The sequence below is a fragment of the Pygocentrus nattereri genome, chromosome 1, assembly GCF_015220715.1.
Source record: "Pygocentrus nattereri isolate fPygNat1 chromosome 1, fPygNat1.pri, whole genome shotgun sequence".
Taxonomy (NCBI): Eukaryota; Metazoa; Chordata; class Actinopteri; order Characiformes; family Serrasalmidae; genus Pygocentrus; species Pygocentrus nattereri.
In genome coordinates, this window is record NC_051211.1 from 50,492,134 (window position 1) to 50,516,203 (window position 24,070).

At 41.1% G+C, this 24,070-nt stretch overlaps 2 protein-coding genes across 2 annotated transcripts in view; one reads left to right on the plus strand and one right to left on the minus strand.

The window, feature by feature from the left end:
* Positions 1–24,070, plus strand: part of cax1 (cation/H+ exchanger protein 1) — a 1,125,587-nt gene that overhangs the window by 211,065 nt on the left and 890,452 nt on the right. The window lies entirely within an intron of this gene.
* Positions 1–24,070, minus strand: part of ccdc3a (coiled-coil domain containing 3a) — a 31,617-nt gene that overhangs the window by 4,311 nt on the left and 3,236 nt on the right. The window lies entirely within an intron of this gene.

Below are 24,070 nucleotides of genomic sequence, written 5' to 3' on the forward strand. Positions count from 1 at the left end.
GCACCAAACATTAGTATTCCAATTTTTGCAGGTGTTGCAAAGATCTTCAAAAAACAGAACTGGCCAATCTGACCAGGGAGAACCTCTAGGTTTGTCCGTCAAACATGTACGACACAGAAACCAACCATTTGTGTTTGTTGGTGTTTTGAACAGTTACTACATACAGGAACAAATTCTACACATTTTTTAAAACATCTGTTCAGTTCATTTGAGATGCAAACGAAGTCATTCAGAGTGGTTTAATGTGAAATGCTTCATTTTAGAGAAACAAATACTCAGGTTTCTTTACAGTGGTGGTGATGGGAACCAGGGGTCACCGTGTCTACAACAGAAATATAGCCATTTTATTTACTATCCGAAACCACCAGTGAACCTGTATGTGCCTTCTGAGTTTTTATATGGAATGTTAATGATATATAATATCATTTATAAGGCGGCACGGTGGGTAGCGCTGTCGCCTCGCAGCGAGGGGGGCCTGGGTTCGGTTCCCCAGCCGGGTGACTGGGGTCCTCTCTGTGTGGAGCTTGCATGTTCTCCCCGTGTCTGTGTGGGTTTCCTCCGGGTTCTCTGGTTTCCTGCCACAGTCCAAAGACATGCAGTCAGGCGGACTGGACATGCTAAACTTCCCCTGGGTGTGAGTGACTGTCTGTGTATGTCTGTCTGCCCTGCGATGGACTGGTGACCTGTCCAGGGTGTATCCTGCCTTCCGCCCAATGACCGCTGGGATAGGCTACAGCACCCCCCCGAGACCCAGAGGGAGAAGCGGCTTAGAAAATGGATAATATATACATGTTTTAAGCCAAAGCCTGATTTCAATCCTATCATAAAACAATGTCTCAGGCATCAGGTAATATCTTGGTAACCATTTCATGTAATGACTTTCTTTGAGGGATTTTTCAGGTATTTTCAGGTATCCACCACTATGAATAATTCAGTGAGTTTCTCTAGAATGGAGCGTTTCACACTCTGCATAGCTTTGTTTACAGCTTAACCATTTGATTGTGCATGAATGAAACAATGGCTTAATATCTTTTTAAGAACAATGGGCCTCATTCATCAACCATTCGTAACAACACATTTCTTCTTACGCTGTTTTCAGGAAGATACTGACATTCACCTTATCTGGGATTCGTTCTTAGGTAAGAACAGACTGTTCACACTCAAGAGCACAAAGGTGTGAACAGTTCTGCGGTTTAAGAACATGTCGTGACTTTTTCTTAGGACCTTTCTCAAGAACACATTTAAGAAGAACATAAGAAGATATTGGTTAATGAGGCCCAAAGTCCACTGACTGTGAAGCTACAGCATTAGGTCTGTAACACACTGTGTAATGCACTGTGACACTGATATCGTAAGTATTTGCGCTGTATTGACTGGCTGTGGTCGGCCTCAGCAGGGCTTTTAGCTAACAGCCAGCTCTACAGTCAGCTCATGGCTACACTCTCTCGCCTCCAGCTTCGACTGATGCCCAGATCCTGTCTGCTGTGACACACAGGCGAACTAGCCCACCTTCATATTAAGAGTCTTTGTCCGGATAAACCCAGAGAATAACTGCAGGAGAAAAATACCCAGAATGAGCTGGAGAACGTTTCATAAAGACACTACAATGTGACTTTTGTTCATGTCATTTTATCCCTAACCAGCCAAAAAACAGCTTAAATATATCAGTTGATCTTGAAAGATTATCACTACTAATGGAGACAAGGGGTCTCATTCATTAAAACCTCTTACTTGAATATGATATGATGAGGTGCACTTATTTTATTTATATTCTTCCACCTTTTCACAGCTTGGTTTAGAGCTCTTTATGCTTAATTCTAGTCGATATATTTAATATTTCTTATTTTGAGATGGTTGTGCGCTTATACAAGATTATTTAGCTTATTTGTAGACATTTTCACCTGTTTGAATAATTTTGTTAAGTAAAAATCTCACTATACTGGCAGATCATTATGCTGGTTTCAAGCTCATTTCTTAAAACAAGCAAAATGATCTGCCAGTATTTAAGCAATAGAGCACTCGAGGGCGTGTGCTGTTGCGAAATAATATCACGACTGTGACTTGGCCGCTGTAGATCATCACAGCCGTGATGTTGTTCGAGATAACGCACTCCTCATGTGTTCTTTATACAGCAGTTAAATACAGTAAGAAATGAATAAACTGGCCGTGAACGCGGCGTTTAATATGTTTTAATGTTCAGTTCCTTCCTCCAAATTATAGCTCCTTAACGAGCAGCTCGTTGCTACGTCAGAGTAACGAGCTCCGCCCACTCGCTGTACAGCCAGCAGTTCGTTCTCCAGCTCCTCACAGACCGACTGACAGTTTGGGAATTTAGTGTCGTCTCATCTTCAGAGTTGACCAAGTAAAGTAAATTAAAAACGTTCAAATGGCTCGAGGAGAAACAGGAGAAATACTGGATTTGGGATCATTTTTACTTGATAAGGTAACTAGTTTTTGCAGTGTCCATCCAAAGGTCATGTTGAGGAAAGTTATTACAACATTTTCTGGGAGAATGTTTTAGTTAAAGTTGAAGTTTGGCTTAAAGAAATATCCCTTACATGTCCTCCTATTGGACAGTCCTGACTTTGTTAGGTCATCTGTCCAGCTGCTCTGTGAAATGTCCCTCAGCACCGCGTAAGTGATGAGCTTTGTGTCGAACCATAAAATTGCTCTGCTACAAAAATCCTCGCATGGGAACGCCTGAGCTGAAAAGATCACAGCAGCAGGAGAGGTGAGCGGAGAGAAGAAGCCCACCTGCTGAAGTGCTGTCTAAACACAACAACCACTGCTGTAAAAACAGACAAACCACAACAACAACACCACCACCCTCTGAAAGGGTGTCTAGATTACCAACACGTGCGTGTGTCACGTGACCAACAGATAGATGGACGTCACAGACCGACAAAACAAACAAATTTACAGACTCTGAGGCTGGACAGATGGTCAAAACACCCAGAAATGTTCCAAAACACTTGTGATGGTCAAGCTTTTTGTCAGAGGGGCCACCAATAGACGTTCAATAGCTTATTTTCCTTGAACAATCAAACAGAGTGTCCTCCCGATTCTGTTTGTGTGTTTGGATTTGAGGCCCGTTTCAAAAGCCAGACGCAGCCTGTTATTCTCGCTGGTCCAAGCTGTGATGAAAATACAACTGACTCATCCGTGGCCACTGCAGAGGGACAGAATGGTGGACAGACGGAGAGGAAGGGCAGCAGGAGGAGGAAGAGGAGGCACAAAGAGCAGATTACGACAGCACACAGGAAACACAGCAGGCAGGACGAGAGGGAGAAAAGAAGAAAAGCAGAATGGAGCACAGAGGAGAGACAAGAAGGAAGTTCTTAAGTAATCTTGAACTGACTTACTTGTGATTTCTGACACTGTATAATATACTGACTTTACTGTTTCTACAGCTCTACTGACAGTGCTATTGACTCACTACACATACACATTCATTATAGTGTATATACTCAGTATATGTTCATTAATTCTAAATTACATATTTATCACAATGTCTTTCTATCTATCAATCAATCAATCAATCAATCAATCAATCAATCTATCTATCTGACTATCTATCTGTATATCTGTCTGTATGTCTGTTTATCTGTCTGTCTGTTTATCTGTCTATCTATGTCTATCTATCTACACTGTATTTCCAATAGTATTCACTCGCCCATCCAAATGATCTAATTCAGGTGTTCCAATAACTTCCACGGCCACAGGTGTGTAAAGAATGTGAAAGAATGGGTCGCTCTCAGGAGCTCAGTGAATTCCAGCGTGGTACCGTGATCGGATGCCACCTGTGCAACAAGTCTAGTAATGAAATTTCCTCACTACTAAATATTCCACAGTCAACTGTCAGTGGTATTATAACAAAGTGGAAGTGATTGGGAATGACAGCAACTCAGCCACGAAGTGGTTGGCCACAGAGCGGGGTCAACGGATGCTGAGGCTCATAGTGCACAGAGGTCACCAACTTTCTGCAGACCTCCAAACTTCATGTGGCCTTCAGATCAGCTCAAGAACAGCGTAGAGAGCTTCATGGAATGGGTTTCCATGGCTGAGCAGCTGCATCCAAGTCTTACATCACCAAGTGCAATGCAAAGCATCGAATGCAGTGGTGTAAAACGCCGCCACTGGACTCTAGAGCAGTGGAGACGTGTTCTCTGGAGTGAAGAATCAGCTTCTCTGCCTGACAATCCGATGGATGAGTCTGAGTTTGGCGGTTGCCAGGAGAACGGTACCTGACTGACTGCACTGTGCCAAGTGTAAAGTTTGGTGGAGGGGAGATTATCGTGTGGGGTTGTTTTTAAGGAGTTGGGCTCGGCCCCTCAGTTCCAGTGAAAGGAACTCTTAAAGCTTCAGCACCAAGAGATTTGACAATTTCATGCTCCCAAATTAGTGGGAACAGTTTGGGGACGGCCCCTTCCTGTTCCAACATGACTGTACACCACTGCACAAAGCAGGTCCATAAAGACGTGGATGAGCGAATTTGTTGCGGATGAACTTGACTGGCCTGCACAGAGTCCTGACCTCAACCCGATAGAACACCTTTGGGATGAATTAGAGCGGAGACTGTGAGCCAGGCCTTCTCGTCCAACATCAGTGTCTGACCTCACAAATGTGCTTCTGGAAGAACGGCCAAAAATTCCCATAAACACACACCTAACCCTGTGGAAAGCCTTCCCAGAAGAGGTGAAGCTGTTATAGCTGCAAAGGGTGGGCTGACATCATATTAAACCCTATGGATTAAGAATGGGATGTCACTCAATTTCATATGCGAGTGAAGCCAGATGAGCAAATACTTTTGGCAATATAGTGTATCTGTCTATCTAGCTATCTGTCTGTCTCTAGATAATAAAGAGATTATTTCAAGTCAATTTTAGATTTCTTGACAAAGGATTGCAAATAAAAAGATGGATTAACTGTCAGTAAGAGTGAGCAAGAGAGAGAGAGAGAGAAAAAGACCAAGTCAGAGAGAGACAGAGAGTGAACAAGAGAGTGTGAGAGAGAGCGCGAGCGAGAGAGACAGAGAGAGAGAGGCCACTGTAACTAATCCCAGCAATCAAGACTCTCCCTCCCACAAAGACACACACAAAAAAAATGTAATAAAAATGTATTTACAGGAAAGGTAGCATCATAATATGAAGTCCATGTGCAGTGAAATGAAGAATAAAACAAAACCAGCATTCTAAATTCCTAATCTGTGGTCAGGACTAGGAATTTAGGGCTGAGGCTATCTGGAAAAAGTTGAAAAGAATTTTAATAGAAAGAATTCTTGATCACATTTCTACAGCATCTTTCAGCTGTTTATTATTGTTCATAAACACTGTAACATGGTAAGATGGCTGCTTCAAACACAGTTTGGGTCAGTCAAGGTCAACGGTATGTTTTCATCCACTACTGCTGGGAAAGACTTGAAGAGTAACAGTGAGAATGTGTAGCTGCGTGTTGTGGGTGCTGAATCCATGCAGTCAGTCTAACCTGTGTGTGCGTGCAGATTCATACATTCTGCTCCTGTTTCATCACCAGAAACGCAGGAACACTGTGAGCTTCAGGCTACCAGATACAAATGTCTTCATCTCCCTCATGCAATAATCCTACATCAGGCGTATTAGTTTTCATGTGCTTTAATCTCCATCTAATAACCGAACTGTATAAGCTCAGCCAGTTTTATTAGTCATTTATTGCTTTGTAGCTCCTCTGCTAACCAGCGGCGCCTATGATGAGATGTTTAGTGCAAAATTACAGTAACATTATGACTTTATGTTGCATTTTTAATGAGTTTTGAAGCTTTTAATTGATGTTTTTCATTTGTGCCTGTGTGCACTCACATGTGCCAGAACAAAGGCCCAATCTCATTTCACACCTCACCCCTTTCACTTACCCCATAGCCCACCTTTTGCGCGGGGCTATGGGGTAAGGGAGTAGGGTGTGCAGATTCTTGTTGAGATAGAGGGGTAGGGTGAAGTATTAGGGCTACATGGAGGTTTTTCAGAGACTCACAGTGTTACGAGAAAAAGAGACCAAAGAAACCCACAAATGTGAGAATTTTCTGTTAAAAAATGACAATAACCAAGATTTTTTCTTAGTTCAATGTCATCCATCCATCCATCCATCCATTATCTTCCGCTTCTCCGGGGTTCGGGTCGTGGGGGCAGCATCCTAAGCAATGAGGCCCAGACCTCCCTTTCCCCAGCCACTTCCACTAGCTCTCCAAGGGGGATTCCGAGGCGCTCCCAGGCCAGCTGGGCGATATCGTCACGCCAGCGTGTCCTGGGTCTTCCCCGGGGTCTCCTCCCTGGTGGACTTGCCTGTGACACCTCACGAGGGAGGCGTCCAGGAGGCATCCTAACTAGATGCCCGAACCACCTCAGCTGGCTCCTCTCGACGAGTCCCTCCCGGATGACCGAACTTCTCACCCTATCTCTAAGGGAGAGCCCAGACATCCTGAGTTTAATGTCATTTCAATGTATAATGGTCTTCATGCTTCATAACAAGCATAAAAAAAAATCAGTTGTAGTTTGCTAATGTCTCAGTAGCTAGGAGCTAAAGTTCCCATCCCACCTTAAATAGTCCAGCAGTTCTGATGCTTGAAGAACCAGAATGTAACTGCTGCTCAATTTAAGGTGGAATGGGAAATTTTTCACCAGAAGCTGGCGAATAGCTGACTTCAGCTTCATCTCACTGAAGAATTAGGGGTAAATAAATAAATAATTGCCCCCACGCCCTTAAAGGCATATGATTCCCTAAATGGAACTAAATCCCAGCAGTGAGGAGCTGAACTTTCCCCTCCTCTGCTGTCACTGCAGACGGGCAGGGTCACCTAGAGAGCAGCACTGGTAGCTGTTAATGAAATGATGCTCTTCTTTATTTGAGGGACCCATTTCACAGGGAAGATTTCAGTCACTACCCGCTTTAACTCCGTTCTAATGGGCAAGGTGACACTCGAACAAACAAGAAATGGGATTGAGCCTTGAAGTGAAAGGACAGAGCTAAATGTACTGGTTTTCCTGACATCACAAAAACGATTGTCAAAACACGCTGTTTTGGAAGCTTAATTTCTATATATGGACTGCATAGACTGCAGAATGAATGGTATGTTTTGAAATTTTAACAGCATTTACATCCTACAAAGAAATGTACTATTAAAATGAAAGCGAGGAAATTTTGTTTTTCCATGACATGGGCCCTTTAAAACCACTCATTATAGCCTCTGAAGATCAATAGTGTATTATCTCCTTGGTTTTCTGATGCACATTTCTGGTATTTTCTTCCGTTTTGAATGGGACAGGAGAACAGAGGAGTCGTAAACAATTTAAAGGTGCACCCTTTTGATTTTATAACACAAACATGGCATTTCACTGTCTTTAGTCATATTTCTCCCAGCAGCATCAGTTTCATTTCAACCTTTGGGCTTATAAGGCTTAGTTTTGTTCATTAGCATCTAAAAATCCAGATCAGAGAGGTAGAAGCACAATGACAGAGCTAGAACATCACGTTATCTCCTTTAACAAAGCGAATACCTCTATGACAACAGAGCTCAAAACTGGGCTATCTGGTCCAAAATTAATCACTACACACAACCCTAGTTCCACCTTCAGACGCAGAAGCTAAATAAATAGATAGAACAAACAAACTGGGCTACAGCATTAATGCTTTTAATCCAGGGCAGCTACAGCCAGCAGCAGGTAACAAGCTGGCAGGGTCTTATGTCACATGTAGCCTGTGTAGTTTACCCTCACTTTCAAAATATGAAAAACAGGGGGGCCTGCCCCTAATTAACCTCTAGGACCCCCTGAATGTCTCAAAATCAAAATTCTAGGGGGGGTCCCTGAAAATAACCTTACTGACATTATGCTGTCCGTTAGGGAAAAATAGCTGTTCAGCTGCTTCACCCACAATCGGTCACCTTCTGAGATGTAGCACCGCTCTGCCTCAGGGTGGCAATGTAGCAAATCGGTTTACCCAGATGGTCCTTCATAGCCTAGCAACTGTAACTATGCCCTGCATACCTCTGAAAAACTTCACAATATGCCACAGCATATTTGTAAATCTGAAAACCTGCCCAGTTTCTCAAGACGCTAGTGGAAAGAATTAATTATTACTCATTCCTTTAACTGAATACACAAAAGGAGATGTGTGATCTCAGTGTAGAGAAGAGCGTTTCCAAAAGAAGTTACTGAAAGAACCGTTAAACCAAACGTTCACAGCGGCAGGTGGGTTAACAGCCAGCATCCTTGACAGTCTTGAACATTAGAAAAGTGGGACGGTTCTGGAACACAAAAGATGCTGACTATATATGGACTGCATTTCCCATGAGTCTGTGCACAGGGACATAAACATGTGACAGAAAATATGCATGAAAACCAAATATCCTCTCTGTTTAAACCATAGTTGTTTAAAAGAACATGATTTGAAAATTCTTATGCTTTGGTTAAATTTAACAGTCAAAAGCGATCACAACACACTGTTTAAAACAAGGCATGTGTTGAGAGCAGATTATGGAGAGGAGGGATTATATGGGTTTACGATGGAAGAAAGCTGAACGTTTCAGTGATATCTTAAAGTAGATGTCTTTAGAGTTTGTATATCCTGGCTGACATACCTAAACTTTCAGTTTTTTATTGACACGTCATTCAAAACACACATATGCAATTATTCCATAATAAATGGACCTAAATAAATAATCCATTACAAATGACTAATTACTTCTCTCAAACTGTGTTGGGATTACTTTACGTATTTCTACCTGGAAAGGGTAACTTTATTATTCATTACTCTACTTAACACAGATCTGTTCAACAGAGATCTCAGTAGCCCATTTCTGTAATGTATTTAGAAAGAAGTAATCACAGTAACAGTATTACAAGGTCACTATCACTGCCTTTCAACAAGACTCAGCCAGTTATGGTGGTTAAATGAATGTTTATGAATGGATGATTCTATGAAAGCCAGTAGTAACAGTTCAAAAACAGCTGCCTTGTAATAAAATTTTATGAGTGAAATGAACAGCTTACACAGCTGTTTCTGAGTGAAAGTGGAGTCTGGTATGTGTAGAATGGGTCTCTCCTTCAGCATAGAGTACATATTCATCAGTTCCATACTATGATTAGGTCAGAGGTTACAACCCAAATGTTAGGAATAGCCATTTTGTCCTTTCAGCAAAAATCAAACTACATTGGGAGCCACAACATTTTATGTCTATTTGACCATTTTGGCTGTAAATAGATCTCAGTATGTGCTGATGTCCTAGTGTAGGCTGAAAAATTTAATATAAATGAAAACACAGACTTACTTTGGTCTACCTTAAGCTTTAGCTCAGCTATAGCCGCTTTTCTCGCATCTCCAGCAGGAAACTTTTCCAAAAGTGGAATAGTTACTTGGTTCTCAAATGGTTCTCAATGTTCAATATTTTACGAGCTTCTCATTCGCCAGTTTCTTGTTTGAATTTTTGAACAAGAAGCTGGCAGCAGGCACCATTTAAGGTGGAATGAGAAAATTCGAACGAGAAGATGACTTCAGCTTTGTGACTTTTCAGTGTTTGACGGTTTCTCGATGCAGATTAAACGTATCAGGAAACCAGCTGGAGTGATTAGAAACACAAATCCATTCGTCTCTGAATTATTAATGTTCATCTCAAATCTTTTTCTTCGCTGTTTCATTAGCTACTAGCTAGGCGAGACTGTTATATGCGTTGCTACGGTGACCAGTAGTCTGCGCACTGATCTTCAGGGTTAAAGAGTAAATGAACAGTTATACTTTAACTCTGATGTTTAAGACAATTTACTGCTAAATGTGTGTTGAACTGCAAAGAAGGATTATTATTGTTTTTGTTTTTTTTTACTAAAAATCTAATTCTACAGTGGAGCCACAACAGGACAGTAAATGAGTCACATGTGACTCTGTAGTTGCATGTTGCCAACCCCTGGCTTAGGTGACATGGTGGCACTACTGCTGGGGCATGTAGTGCACGCACACACACGCGCACACACACACACACACACACACACACACACACAAGTTACATTCAAGGGTATACATAGAAAATCTACACAGAGGAAACGTATGTTTACAACACATCACATGAACTTAATGTTGTTCTCTTATATATAAGTATATATGAGTATATATAAGGATATATGAGTAACACAAGTAACACAATTCTTATTCTTAAGTCAGTGAGAGTAATGTGATTACAATGTATACTGTAATGTGTTACGTTACGTTGTTACAAGAAAAAGTAATCGCATTACTGTAATGTACTTTCTACCACATCATCTCTCACACCGGCAACAAAACGCTTTTCTAATAACATACATTTAACCCTTGCGTGGTGTTCATCTGTCTGTCTGGTGGACGGACCACATTCTTGCTTTTTTTTTTTAAATCAATACTGCCATAAGAATGAATGTAACTTATCTGTGGACTTATCTTTCTTTTGATAACGGGTCCCACAGACCTGAACACCACTCCAGGGTTAAGTTCAGAATGTTGTTTGCTTCACTGTTTTGGAGGTAAATTGTTTTGTAATGGCCTGACCTGAGCAAAGAGGTCAGCGTGGATGTGAGGTGTGAAGCCAATGATGGGATTCTTCTCCTGCTTGTTTTCTCAGGGAAGGTGCTGGATGGTAAAGAGTATGTGAGCTGCACACATTAGTGCTGTGCTGCATTGTGCTGAAGGAGAGGCTCCCTCAGGCTGAGTCAAATAGGCCTTTTCCCACAGGAACCCTCATCTGCACAAGAACTCTCATTATCTCTGATTCTCCCAGCCCTGCTAATCACCTCCACCTGTCCCTGCTGCACACACACTCACACTCAGGCGAACACTTTTTCTGAGCAAAGTCAGAGAGCACCCTTCATTTATTTCACTTCCAGTTAAAAAAGGTGCAAGTTATTCATTTCTCTGAGGAGATCAGCTAAACCAAAACTGAGCCCATATTCAGGAAAACAGTTTTCCTCATTTTTTCCTAAAAGAGTCTGATGTAGTTTGTAAACATTTTTTCAAAATATACCATTCAGTCCCCAGTCTAGACAGCCCATTTATGGAAATCCAACTGAAAAATAGCATGTTTTGAATTCATTGTTTCTGTGATGAAAAGCCAATACATTTACATATCGCTGTTGTCGGAAGAAAACCTCTCCAAAATAGTAACTTTACAGGAGAAGGAAAAAACCTACTTCACTTTCAATGTAAGTCAATGGAACCAGAATTTTTCCAGGTCACTTTAGGCTGTTTCTTTTGGCCTGTTCATCATGAAATGTACACACAATGTAAAGGACAACAGGCATTTTCAAATTATGTCAAAAACTGAAAAGCAACAGAAATGGAGATACAAGGTTTTGTTCAGACAGCAGCGATATATCAAGTATTTGCATATATACATATTGCCCTTTACACTGAATGTAAATTTCATGATGCACCGGCCAAAAGAAACGGCCCAAAATGACATGGAAAAATTTCTGGTTCTATTAACTTACATTAAAAGTAAAGTATTTTTTTACTTCTCCTGTAAAGTTATCATTTCTTAGATACGATATACAACAGCAGTTTAGCTCTGCCTATTCACACTGAAGTTATAAGGAGTGTTTCAGCCAGGACTGCTTTGTGAATGAAGCACAATAACAGTCACACACATCAGTCTTAAAGGCACAGTAACAAAAACAGCCTGTTTAATTCTAAGATTCAAAGAGAAGTTGTAAAATTGTCATGTAAAAATGAAATATGACTATGGCGTATATAACCATTCAAATGTCATTAAGTGGAAAAATGTAGTATATGAGCTAAACTCTAAAAATACATAGGGAAAATGGGACTAACCACCACCTGCAAGAGCTGGTAGACCTCAAAACTGTCCCCATCAGACAAACAGCACTTAAAGCTTTCATCCCTGAGAGAGAGGAGAAAATCAAGCTGCTTCAGATCTGAAAACATCCACAGGTGTTTCTGTCCATCCTTCCGCTGTGAGAAGACCACTCAGCGCTGTGGGTCTGAAACGATGTGTAGCTGTGAAAAAGAACCTCACTGAGAAAAGAAGACGGACACATCAAACAAAGAAGCTGAACAATGGACTGACCACCCCAGAGTCCAGACCTCAACATCACTCAATGTGCTGTCTAGGATCGTGAGAAGCAGAAAACGTGACCAACTTCTAAGACTGAACTATTTTTTGGTTTTGTGAGAAAATATCCCTGGAGATGTCTTTGAGAAACTGAAAACGAGTGTCCTGAAAAGAGTGGAGGCTGTATGTGTGTGCATGTCTGCTGTGGTTTTGAGTTACTGCTCGTCCAGTGGCAGCTCTGTTCACTCTTTCACACACACTGACATCTGTTTAGAGAAGTGAACAGCTGTTAACCTGCCTTTATATCTCCTCAGGTCACCAACTCTGAACCCACACATGCCTGGACACAAAAACACACACTTTAAAGCTCGCCAGCTGTGCAGGTCGTGTGCTGGAGAGAGAAGAAGCGTCTCTCAGTGTTTTTCTGGTCAGGCCCTGAAGGCTGTGAGTGAACTTTCCCAAAGGCAGAGCAGTGTGATTGTGACTTGTGGAACTTTAAGCTGAAGGGGATTAGTGTCAGGCTGGTTTAGGATGTGTTCTGTCAGTGCCTGCACTCTTTCACTTCTCTGAATCCAGTCTCAGAACAGCCCTCCGCCAACACCTCTCAGTGTAGAGCAGAATTCAGCTCATAACCAGCTTCCTTTGATGGGCTTGAATGCACAGAGTTCCAAGCTAATCTCATCAGAGCCACAGCGAGCCTGCTGTATTTAGTACTGTGTACACGAACACGCGTCCACACCACTGTGTAAATGTGCAAAATGAATGTTTTCAATAATGTAAAACCAATTATCATGCAGATACATGTAAGAAATTATTCTAATCATTTGTACAGAGCTGTAAAAATGAACTTCAGAATAATAAACAGTTCTGTAGACAACTCCTTAAAGGGGCATTCCACCAATTTCTTTCCAAAAATTCTGCATAATTGAGTCAAAGTGATGTAAACAAAGTCATCCTGAGTGGTTTGATGTGGAATGGCTCATTGTAGAGACTCAAATTTCTTTACAGTGGTGGTGATAGGAACCAGGGGTTGTCATGAATACAAAACATCAATTTTCTCAGCCGCTTCTCCATCAGGGTCGCAGGGGGGTGCTGGAGCCTATCCCAGCAGTCTTTGGGCGGAAGGCAGGATACACCCTGGACACTTCGCCAGTCCATTGCAGGGCAGACAGACAGACAGACACAGACAGTCACACCCAGGGGCAATTTAGTATGTCCAATTGGCCTGACTGCATGTCTTTGAACTGTGGGAGGAAACCGGAGAACCCGGAGGAAACCCACGCAGACATGGGGAGAACATGCAAACTCCACACAGAGAGGACCCTGATCGCCCGGCTGGGGACTCGAACCCAGGCCCCCCTCACTGTGAGGCGACAGCGCTACCCACCACGCCACCGTGCTGCCCATATGAATATACAATACAGATATAGAAATTTTATTTACTATCATAAACCACCAGCGAACCTACACGAGGCTTCTGAGTGTTTATATGTAATGATGATGGTTAAATAGTCATAAAAAGAAAAAAAAAATCTTCAGGTACTATTTTTCCTTATACCCCCATGCATGTATCTCTCTGCCATAAAGGAATAAAAAAAATACATTTTTAGGCCAAAGCCTTTTCAAACCTGCCATAAAACAATGTCTCAGATGCCAGGCAGTGGATTCATAATGCACATTTCATGTAACTTTCTGTGAGGGAGCTTTTAGAGGTGGACGTCTGGTTCCTATCACCACCACTGCATATAATTCAGATTCTGTAAGTTTGATTATCTTACACAGGTAGACCAAGGTGGTGTTAGGAGTCTTGCCCAAGGAATCTCATTGGTATAGTGTAGGGTGCTTGTCCAGGTGGGGGACTGAACCTCAGTCAACAGTGTAGAAGGCAGAGGTGTTACCCACTACACTAACCAACCACCAATTTAACTATAAAAAAAAAAAAAAAAAAATCAGTGGAATTGACCTTTAACAACCGAGAAAGCTGTATAACATTAAGAATGAAGAAAACGAATATCCAGAATGCCTTGTAACTTTTTTGGTCATGTCCAGTTCCAGTCACTAGACAAGACTCCCCAAATCACGTGATACTAGGAGAGTAAAGGCAAACACAGGCTTCTTCCAAGGCCCATGAAGCATCTCTGCATCTTTTCAAATGGTCTCTAATGCAAAGTCAATGGACAGTGAAACATGGAGGAGAAGTCTAACCACCAGTGCTGCTACAATTTGCTACGTCAGCAAACAGACTCCTGCTGTGTCAGCACTAGCTAGCGTTGGGCTGAAAGACAAGGGAGAGCGGGGCTGACTGAGCTTTCTAGGACTCTCGCTGTAGCATCATCAGGGATCGAACTCACAACCTCCCAATGATGGACCAACACTTAGATGGTTGCTCCACTCGGGAGCCCCTTGCCTTGTACTTTAAGTGGTGAATGAGGCCAATCATGTGCAAGAAAGTATTATAAATCCACAATAACAGTTATAATTATTATTCAGCTACAGTTTTTTCTTGATTACTGAAACATGTCTAATGAAACTGGGGTGAGATTAATCTTATTACTCTCTTAGAAAAATGTTCTTCTGCCAATCTGTTAAGTCTTTCTCACCTCTTTCACTCGTTTCTCACACACTTTTACAAAGGATCTAACACAGCTCTCACAGAACACCAGTAGATGTAGTGTCAGCTGAAAGGGATCAGTCCCAGTTATAAATACCTTCAGTATCTGTCAGAACCACATCAATCAATCGTTATCAGCTGCGGACTGTAAACACGGATAAAGGAGGCAGCAGACAAGTATTTATCAGATGAAGAACAGGAAACAGGCTAGACTGGCATTATACAAAGCTGTTTTACACAATCTAGGGCTTATCTATTGAGATTCAGAAAAAAATGGACCATGAATTCTAGCAGAGATACACTTAGGCCCAATCCCATTTCTTAATTTTACCCCTACCTCTTGTTTTTGAGTGTGGCTTTGCCCTTTGGAACTGAGCTACAAAGAGTAGTGGTTGAAATCTTCCTCTATGAAATGGGACCTTCAAATAAAGAAGAGCATCATTTCATTAACAGCTACTAGTGTTGCTCTGTAGGCGACCCTGCCCGTCTGCAGTGACAGCAGAGGAGGGTAAAGTTCAGCTCCTTGCTGCTGGGCTTAAGTTACATTTAGAGCATCATACGCCTCAAAGAGGAGGAATGTGACAGCTATTTATTATCGTCCACCCGTAATTATTCGGTGACATAAAGAGGAAGTCAGATATTCTGGCCAGCTTCTGGTTCCATCTAAGGTGGAACGGGAAGTTTAGGTAGCTAAAACTAAAGATTTTTGTGTTTGTTATGAAGAAAAGGACCATAATATACTGAAATGACATTAAACTAAGATACAATGGTTATCTTAATTCTTCTGAGAAAATACTCAAGAAAAGTGGTGAAATGGGAAATAGGCCTATGTGCGCAATACCAGGCAACCTGTAACTACTATAGCACACCCCTATGGCAGTGTATGGTGGGAGTGAGTGTTGCTCACATGCTGCTGGTTCGTACTGCAGTGGATATGTTTCTGCTGTGACCCCTGCTGACCCCAGGCATTCCAGCTGCTCTGCCCTGAGCCATCCACATCAAACGCTTCATTTACTGCCCTCACTGTCTCTCACTCTATCTGTCTCCATTGTCTGCATCTGTCTCATTCCTCTCATTCTTAGACTAGCTCAGAGTAAAAATAATAAACCAACATAATCTCTATCTGCATCTTACCACATACTAGGGCTGTCAAATGGTTAAAATAATGAATCACAAAAAAAAAAAAATCACATTAGTTTGTGTAATGAGATTCATCACATTAATCTTTTCCATTTCAAAAGCAGTGCTTGGTGTTAGAGCTATATGAACGGAAGAAATAAGCTTCATCGGAATATATTTATTACTTTCAGTAATTCAACGATATTATTTTCATCGTGTGAATTGGTAGTTCATATGGACCTGAACATGGCATGACATGTTAAAATAGTGGTAAATCTGAAAAAACAAAGTTTTCTCAGGGGACTATTTTGCTTTATAACACTTTACGTGGACCTCTTCGCCATGAATAGATTCTAAATCATGTGCTTTAGGCCAAAACGTTCTCTCACAGGCATCAGGCAGCTGATTCATAACCACTTCATGTGATAACTTTCTGTGAGAGAGCTCTTAGAGGTATTATACTCAAATGTCTGGTTCCCATCAGCACCACTGTGAATGATTCTGACTTTCGTATCAGGTCAAATCACTCTGAATGACTTTGTTTACATCTTCAACATTTATTTATGTTTTTGAATTTTGAAAAATGTATGTCATTTTACTTTAAGGCAAGGCATCACAGAAGCATGATGTATATGTCTACATGCACATCTACTGCCCATATACAGTCTGGTGCAAAACTTTGGGCACCATTGCTCACATGAGATGTTTTGTTGACTTTCAAGGTGAAAATGAGTTAACGTAGGGATCACACTTCTGCACATTTTAATGCAAAATTACTGTTTATTTGCTGAATTTAACATACTGGGGCATGGGAATAAAGCATAAAATGTACAAAAGTTATGACAGATTTATATTTTATGCTATTTTATGTTTTATTTTTCCCAATAAATACAAAAAGTGCAACAAAATGTACAGAAAAATACTTCAAAAAATTAACAAAATATACCATTCATAGCATTCTTGCTACAGTGGAGGAAGGCTTTAATGCCACTTTATTGCTTTTGTTAGTTTGCTGCTTTTTGATTTGGTCTCTGACAAGCATTACCAGTGTAGTCTGCTGAAGGTGCAGCAGGTATCGCTTTAAAAGAATCTATATTTGAATGTGAGGCTTATAATCACAGCACCATACAGTGTGCTGCAGCTGGGCTTCAGCCTACACTACTACAGATAGTTCGAACTAGAAAAGAAAAACATTCTTAAAAAATGAGTAAAATTAGCACTGCCACACAATCAGGGGCAGTTGGGGGCTGGAGGTTAGGGAGCCAGCCCTGTGACCGGAAGGTTGTCGGTCTGATTCCCTTGGCTGACAGTCCATGACTGAAGTGCCCTTGAGCAAGACACGTAACCCCCCACTGCTCCCTGGGCGCTGTGGATAGGGCTGCCCACTGCTCTGGGCAAGTGTGGAAGCAGAAGCAGGAAACAAAGATTAGGTTCAAAAAGTCTGTAATTTTCCTTTAAGCACAGCAGACTGTGTGTGTGTGTGTGTGTGTAAGGTGGACCTCGAGGTGGGAGGTCTTTAATCTGGACGTCAGTGAACAATGAACCCTAGAAGAGCCCCAATCTCCCGCAGTGATGAACAGACCACTCTGTACAGATCTCTCAAAAGAAAGATTTCTGTATTTTGTGTGTGGGTGTTCATGAGAGAATAATCTGGGTTACGAGGTTTGTGTGAGAAAATTCAGTGGTTCCTCATAAGCTTTGTGACTCTGTTCTTCTGTCTTCTGCGTTGCCGTGTGACATGCTTACGGAAACATCAGTATCCTCATTGTTACATGATTATATTGCTGCGTTTTACAGTTTTTGTAAGTCGCTTTAGTGCATTACTCAGATCATAGCTGAATTCCTGAAAATGACTCGTCCAGCCTCCACATCATTTAGTCACTCGTGCAGATCATAACTGCCATTTCTTATTGCTTTGGCTTAATCATGCAAATGACCTTGTCCAATTGTCTGCTGTTCTCTACTTACTTTTGTCATGTCGATCAAAGTGTATTATACTACTCTGTTGAATAGTTCTACCCCCAACCCATCGAGGCATTCGCTCATTGCATAAGTCATTACATTCAAAAATGCTGAACCAGTTGTTATAACCTGTGATGCATATTTTATACCTGTCCATTAGCCTGTTTTGGTAAATGTCACCTGATGATTAGATCTCAGGTCAATCATGACTGTCACTGATGAAGAGAATATATATATATATATATATATATATATATATATATATATATATATATATATATATATATATCGCTGTTGTCGGAACAAAACCTTGTATCTCCAATTGATAACTTTACATGAGACGGAAAAAATATACTTTACTTTTTATATTATGTCAAAAAGTGAAAAATAACAAAAATGGAGATGCAAGGTTTTCTTCAGACAGCAGTGATATATAAATATATACAGCCTCCTTTTACCTTGACCTTCTGTGGTCAGGACCCCCATGGACCCTCACAGAGCAGGTACTATTTGGGCGGTGGATCATTCTCAGCACTGCAGTGACACTGATGTGGGGTGGTGGTGTGATAATGTGTGTTGTGCTGGTACGAGTGGATCAGACACAGCAGTGCTGCTGGAGATTTTAAACACTGTGTCCCCTCACTGTCCACTCTATTAGACACTCCTACCTTGTCGGTCCACCTTGTAGATGTAAAATCAGAGGCGACAGCTCATCTGCTGCTGCGCAGTTTGTGTTGTTCATCCTTTAGTCCTTCATCAGTGGTCACAGGACGCTGTTGGCTGGATATTTTTGGTTGGTAGACTGTTCTCAGTCCAGCAGTGACACTGAGGTGTTTAAAAACTCCAGCAGCACTGCTATGTCTGATCCACTCGTACCAGCGCAACACACACTAACCCACCACCACCACGTCAGTGTTACTGCAGTGCTGAGAATGATCCACCACCCAAATAGTACCTGCTCTGTGAGGGTCCATGGGGGTCCTGACCACTGAAGAACAGGGTAAAAGGGGGCTAACAAAGTACCAAAGAAACAGATGGACTACAGTCTGTAACTGTAGAACTACAAAGTGCAGCTATACAGTAAGTGGAGCTGATAAAATGGACAGCCTGTTCTATATATATATATATATATATATATATATATATATATATATATATATACACATACACACACACACACACACACACACACACACACACACACACACACACACACACACACACACACACACACACACACACACACACACTCCAAAATCTTGTAGAAAGTGTTCGCTTGTAAGCTGTTATAGCTGCAAGCGACAATCTCAAATTTAAATACACTTACTGCTGTGCAAATTTTCAAGATGATTCAAGTTAAAAACACACTGGTGAAGCCGTGATGTGACACGGTTACAGATCATCAAACTTGAATTTAACAAACTACTTTTTAAGCAGAAACATTCATCTGATCACTAACATAGCGTGAAGAAAATGACCTGAATGCTCACATTGCATTTGGACAGGGACAGTGGCCCCAGAAAGAACTTGGACTCTTTAACCATTAACTGTAATGAAGTTAAATAAAATGTTTAACATCAAACTGATGTTACACTCTTTCTGTGGAAAAGCCTGGAGAAGATCTCCTGCCAGGCTGCACTGAGGCTACTGTAAAGCACAGAGGTGGAATGAACTAAGACGTTCTAGATGCAAACCTTGCAGAGGTCTGCCTTGACGTTTTGTTTCCTAACTCAATGAACCTAATACATTTTTAAGTAAAGAACAAATACGTCCAAATATTTTTGAAGGAAATGTATGCATTAAGTTCAGGTCAGGATAAAATTTAATGTTCGGGTTCTCACAGCCTGCCTTCCACTTTTAGCAGAGGCCCATTAGGCAAGTATGCAAATGGGCTCAGGACTGGTCAGTTTAATGCAGCCAAAAGAATGTTTAATTTTCAGTTGTTTGACCAAAATTATTTTCTTAGATGTTTCTTATAACTTCACCAACATTCCTTACATTGCTGTCACCAATGCATCAGTATCACCAACTCCAACCACCCCACTACCAACGCCATTAACATCAGCACAGTCAATACCATCAACATCGTAAACACCAACACCAGTGCTATTAACATCAACACAGACAACACCACCAGTGCCATTAACACCAACGCAACCAACATCAACACTGATGACACCATCCCATCATCACCAATGCTATTTACATAAACACAGACAACACCACCAGTGCCACGAGCACCTACATGGACAACACCACCAGTGCCATGAACACCAACGTGGACAACACCACCAATGCCTTGAAAACCAACATGGACAACACCACCAATGCCACGAACACCAACATGGACAACACCACCAATGCCACGAACACCAACATGGACAACACCACCAATGCCACGAACACCAACATGGACAACACCACCAATGCCACAAACACCAACATGGACAACACCACCAATGCCACGAACACCAACATGGACAACACCACCAATGCCACGAACACCAACATGGACAACACCACTAATGCCACAAACACCAACATGGACAACACCACCAGTGCCATGAACACCAACGTGGACAACACCACCAATTCCATGAACACCAACATGGACAACACCACCAGTGCCACAAACATCAACATGGACAACACCACTAATAATGTTAACATCAACAGTGTTTTTATTTTTAATTTGGTTTGTCTGTGATCTAATTATGGCTGTTATTGCTGTGACACTGATTTAGCCAGCGCTATCATTACAAACACTGGATTTTATTCTGTATTTTTAGCTTTGAGGAGCCAGTTCTGGTCATTTTTGGGCAGAATTTTGTTGAGCTCAGGTCAGTTTTGGAAAACACGATGACGTGGTTCAGACTGGACTCACACAGAAAATTTCAAGGGTGTTCAAAGCTCTGGTTTGTGACTGGTCAGGATCCTCACACCACACAGTAAAAAAAACATTGGGCCTCATTCACCAGCCGTTCTTAATTAGAAATTTATTTTTAAAACCCACTTACAAAGTTTTCATGAAGATTCTGACATTCCCCAGTGTTTTCTTATTTGGGATTTGTTCTTAGGTAAGAACAAACTCTACACACTAAAGTGCACCAAGTGCAGCAGTTCTGTGGTTTAAGAACACGTTTTTGTCTTAGGTCCTTTCTCAAGAACACATTTAAGAAAAAAACTAATGAAGGTACTGGTGAAGGTCCATTGTAATGAGGCCCATTGTAATCTACACTAATCAGAGTGCGTGTTGCAAAGAATACAGATCATGATAATGATGAATAAATTAATAAATGTTCTGAAAGCAAAAAAAAAAAAAAAAGTCAGTCACATGCATCATTTCTTATCCAGAATTTGATTAAGCATCTAATTATCTTAATAACAGTTCCATTCCTGTCAGGTAAGAATTACACCAGTCTCTCCAGGAAGCTCCTGTCCATTTTAGTTCACTAAAGCAGAAATGAGCAGAAGATCATTATTCCCACATTCCAGGATGACAACAGTAGGCTGGTCTGGTTCCATCATGTCTGGTTCAACAGGCAGGACACCAGGACAGTTTGACTGGCCTGCAAAATCACTGGACCTCAATCCCAATTCTTTCTGGAACAGCAGTATAAATGCTGAAATAGGTACACATGACCTCTGGGTGAAATGAGCAGCCAGTCCGTGGAAGAATGCACTAAAAAGGACAGAAACAATCTCAAGAGGATAGTGTCATCCTTACCTGACAGGACTGGCATTGCTATTTAAGGGGAATTCCACTGAATTTTCAAAATTTCTGCACAATTCAGTCAATGAGATGTAAACAAAGTCATTAAGAATGGTTTAATATGTATGTGGATTAATTGTTTTACAGTGGTGGTGATTGGACCCATGGGTTGCCATGTCTACAAAAAATATTATTCACTATCCAGAACCACCGGGGAACCTACACGTGCCTTCTGAGTCATTATAATTAATGTTGATGATGTTGTAGATAATGTAGAGATGGTTGTGCATGAAAATCCCAGTAGATCAGCAGTTTCTGAAATACTCAGACCAGCCCGTCTGGCACCAACAACCACGCCACGTTCAAAGCCACTTAAATCCCCTTTCTTCCCCGTTCTGATGCTCGGTCTGCACTTCAGCAAGTTGTGTTGACCGCCTCTACATGCCTAAATGCAGTGAGTTGCAGCCGTGTGATTAGCTGATTGGCTAGTTGTGTTAACAAGCAATTGAACCTAATAAAGTGGCCGGTGAGTGTATGTATATATCTATATCTATCTATCTATATATCTATATAGATATATAGAAATTCTACTTAAAAGGCAAGGGGTCACAGAAGTGTACTGTATATGTCTACATGCGTACAGCATATGTTCTGCCCATATACAGTCCTATACAAAAGTTTGGGCATCCTCAGTCAAATGAGATGATCTGTTGATTTTTTAGGTGTAATTAAGTTAATTCATCCTCTACTGAGAACAAACCTCTGCACATTTTAATGCACAATTACTGTTTATATGCTGAATTTAACACACTGGGGGGGATAAAACATAAAATGTGGCCTGTACAAAATTTCTGGCACATTTATATATGACTTCATTTTATATTACATTTTTTTCCAGTGTGTTAAAACTCAAATAAATACACCAACATTGACAAAAAAATACTTAGAAAATCAACAAAACATGCAATTTGACCAGAGGTGTTCTGGTCTTCTGCACACAGCTGAATGCGGATGCTGTCCACCACTCTTTCTCTACACTTTCATCTATAATAGCTGCCTCCACACCTGAAGGAACATTTCACCCAAAAGCTGCACTGCTGGTGGTGAATAAGCGTGAACAGAGTCAGACAGCTTTATGCAAATGGGTCCAGCCATCAGGTCCATGCAAGTCTTCAGTCACTGGGAGCAACATTAGCATTTTGAGACACATTTCTCAAGAACTCTGCACTGCAGAGGTCACTTCACTGAACAAGACGCAATGACGCAGTATGTGTAGCCTCTTACGCAAAAGTTTCAACACCCCCAGTCAAATTCCAGGTTTTCTTGATTTTCTAAGTGAAAGTAAGTGAACGCATCCTCTACAGAGAACGCACTAAAATAAGACCTTTTCTGCTCATTTTAGTGCACAATTTCTATTTATTTGCTGAGTTAACCCTTGTGTTATGCTCATTTGTCTGGTGGACCGACTGCATTGCTGTTTTTAAAATCATAACCATAATAATTTATGTAAAAATACCAGATGTTTAAAATATCACCAGTGTCCAGTGTAGGGTTCTCCTTTAGCAGCCAGTCAGCAGCCTGTCCATGTTGTCCACCCTCATGCACACACACACACTAACAGCAGGCCATGTAGGAGGAGAACAGAGTGAAAGATACAGCACCTCCACACTTTTACTCCCCGTGGGTTCAGCCCAACACCACATGTGTAATATAAAGGTGTGGGGGGTGAACAGAGTAAAGACACTGAAAACGGGTTATTTTATATGTTCTTCACTGAAAATGAGCAAAGACCAACAATGAAATAATAATAAATCACATCATTTTTTCTTTTGGTGAACACTGAAAATGGCTCCTACAGAATCCAACACCTCACAAGGGTTAAGGGTTGATATATTGGAAAAATAATATATGTAAAATATAAAATGTGCCATGTTTTGTGTTTTCATTTTTTCCCAATCAGTTAAATTCAGCAAATAAACAGTAAGTGTGGTTTAAAATGTGCCTGTAGAGGCTTTGTTCACATATTTTACTTAGAAAATTAACAAACCTTTAGCGCACAAATCCAAATTATCATTATTTTTTGTAGTCTTTTTTCTTCCTTATTCTTATTTCCGTACTCCATTTGAAAACGCCATCTGACCTTTGACATTGATGGAACATTTTACAGCAAATTGACCAACAGAATGCTCTAAACTTAGTATTTCTGCAGAATGCAGTATTTCTTACAACAGTGATGATAAACACTGTTAGAAATGAAGGTTCTGTGCAGGAACATTTTCATTCATTGTTTCATTCAAACAATGTAAATGTTCCCTCAAAGGTCCAGCAGTGGATTTAAGGTCTGATTGTGAACCTTAAATCAGTTTTTCCAGGTGAAAAGTTGGTATTTGTACCTTTTCATAACCGAATGTTTTAAAACAGAACAGTAGAATAAAAGCCTGGAGACGAGACGGGGTGAGTGGAGTCAGGACAGCTTAGAAAGTTATGGTACAGTTATGTTCCCTGACTAAAGGTACTGAGATGTACCCTTGAGGGTCCCACCCCAGTGACAAGAGGGGCACTGCCACAAGGACAGTTTGCTACCTTTTTTTCTGGGAGGCTAATT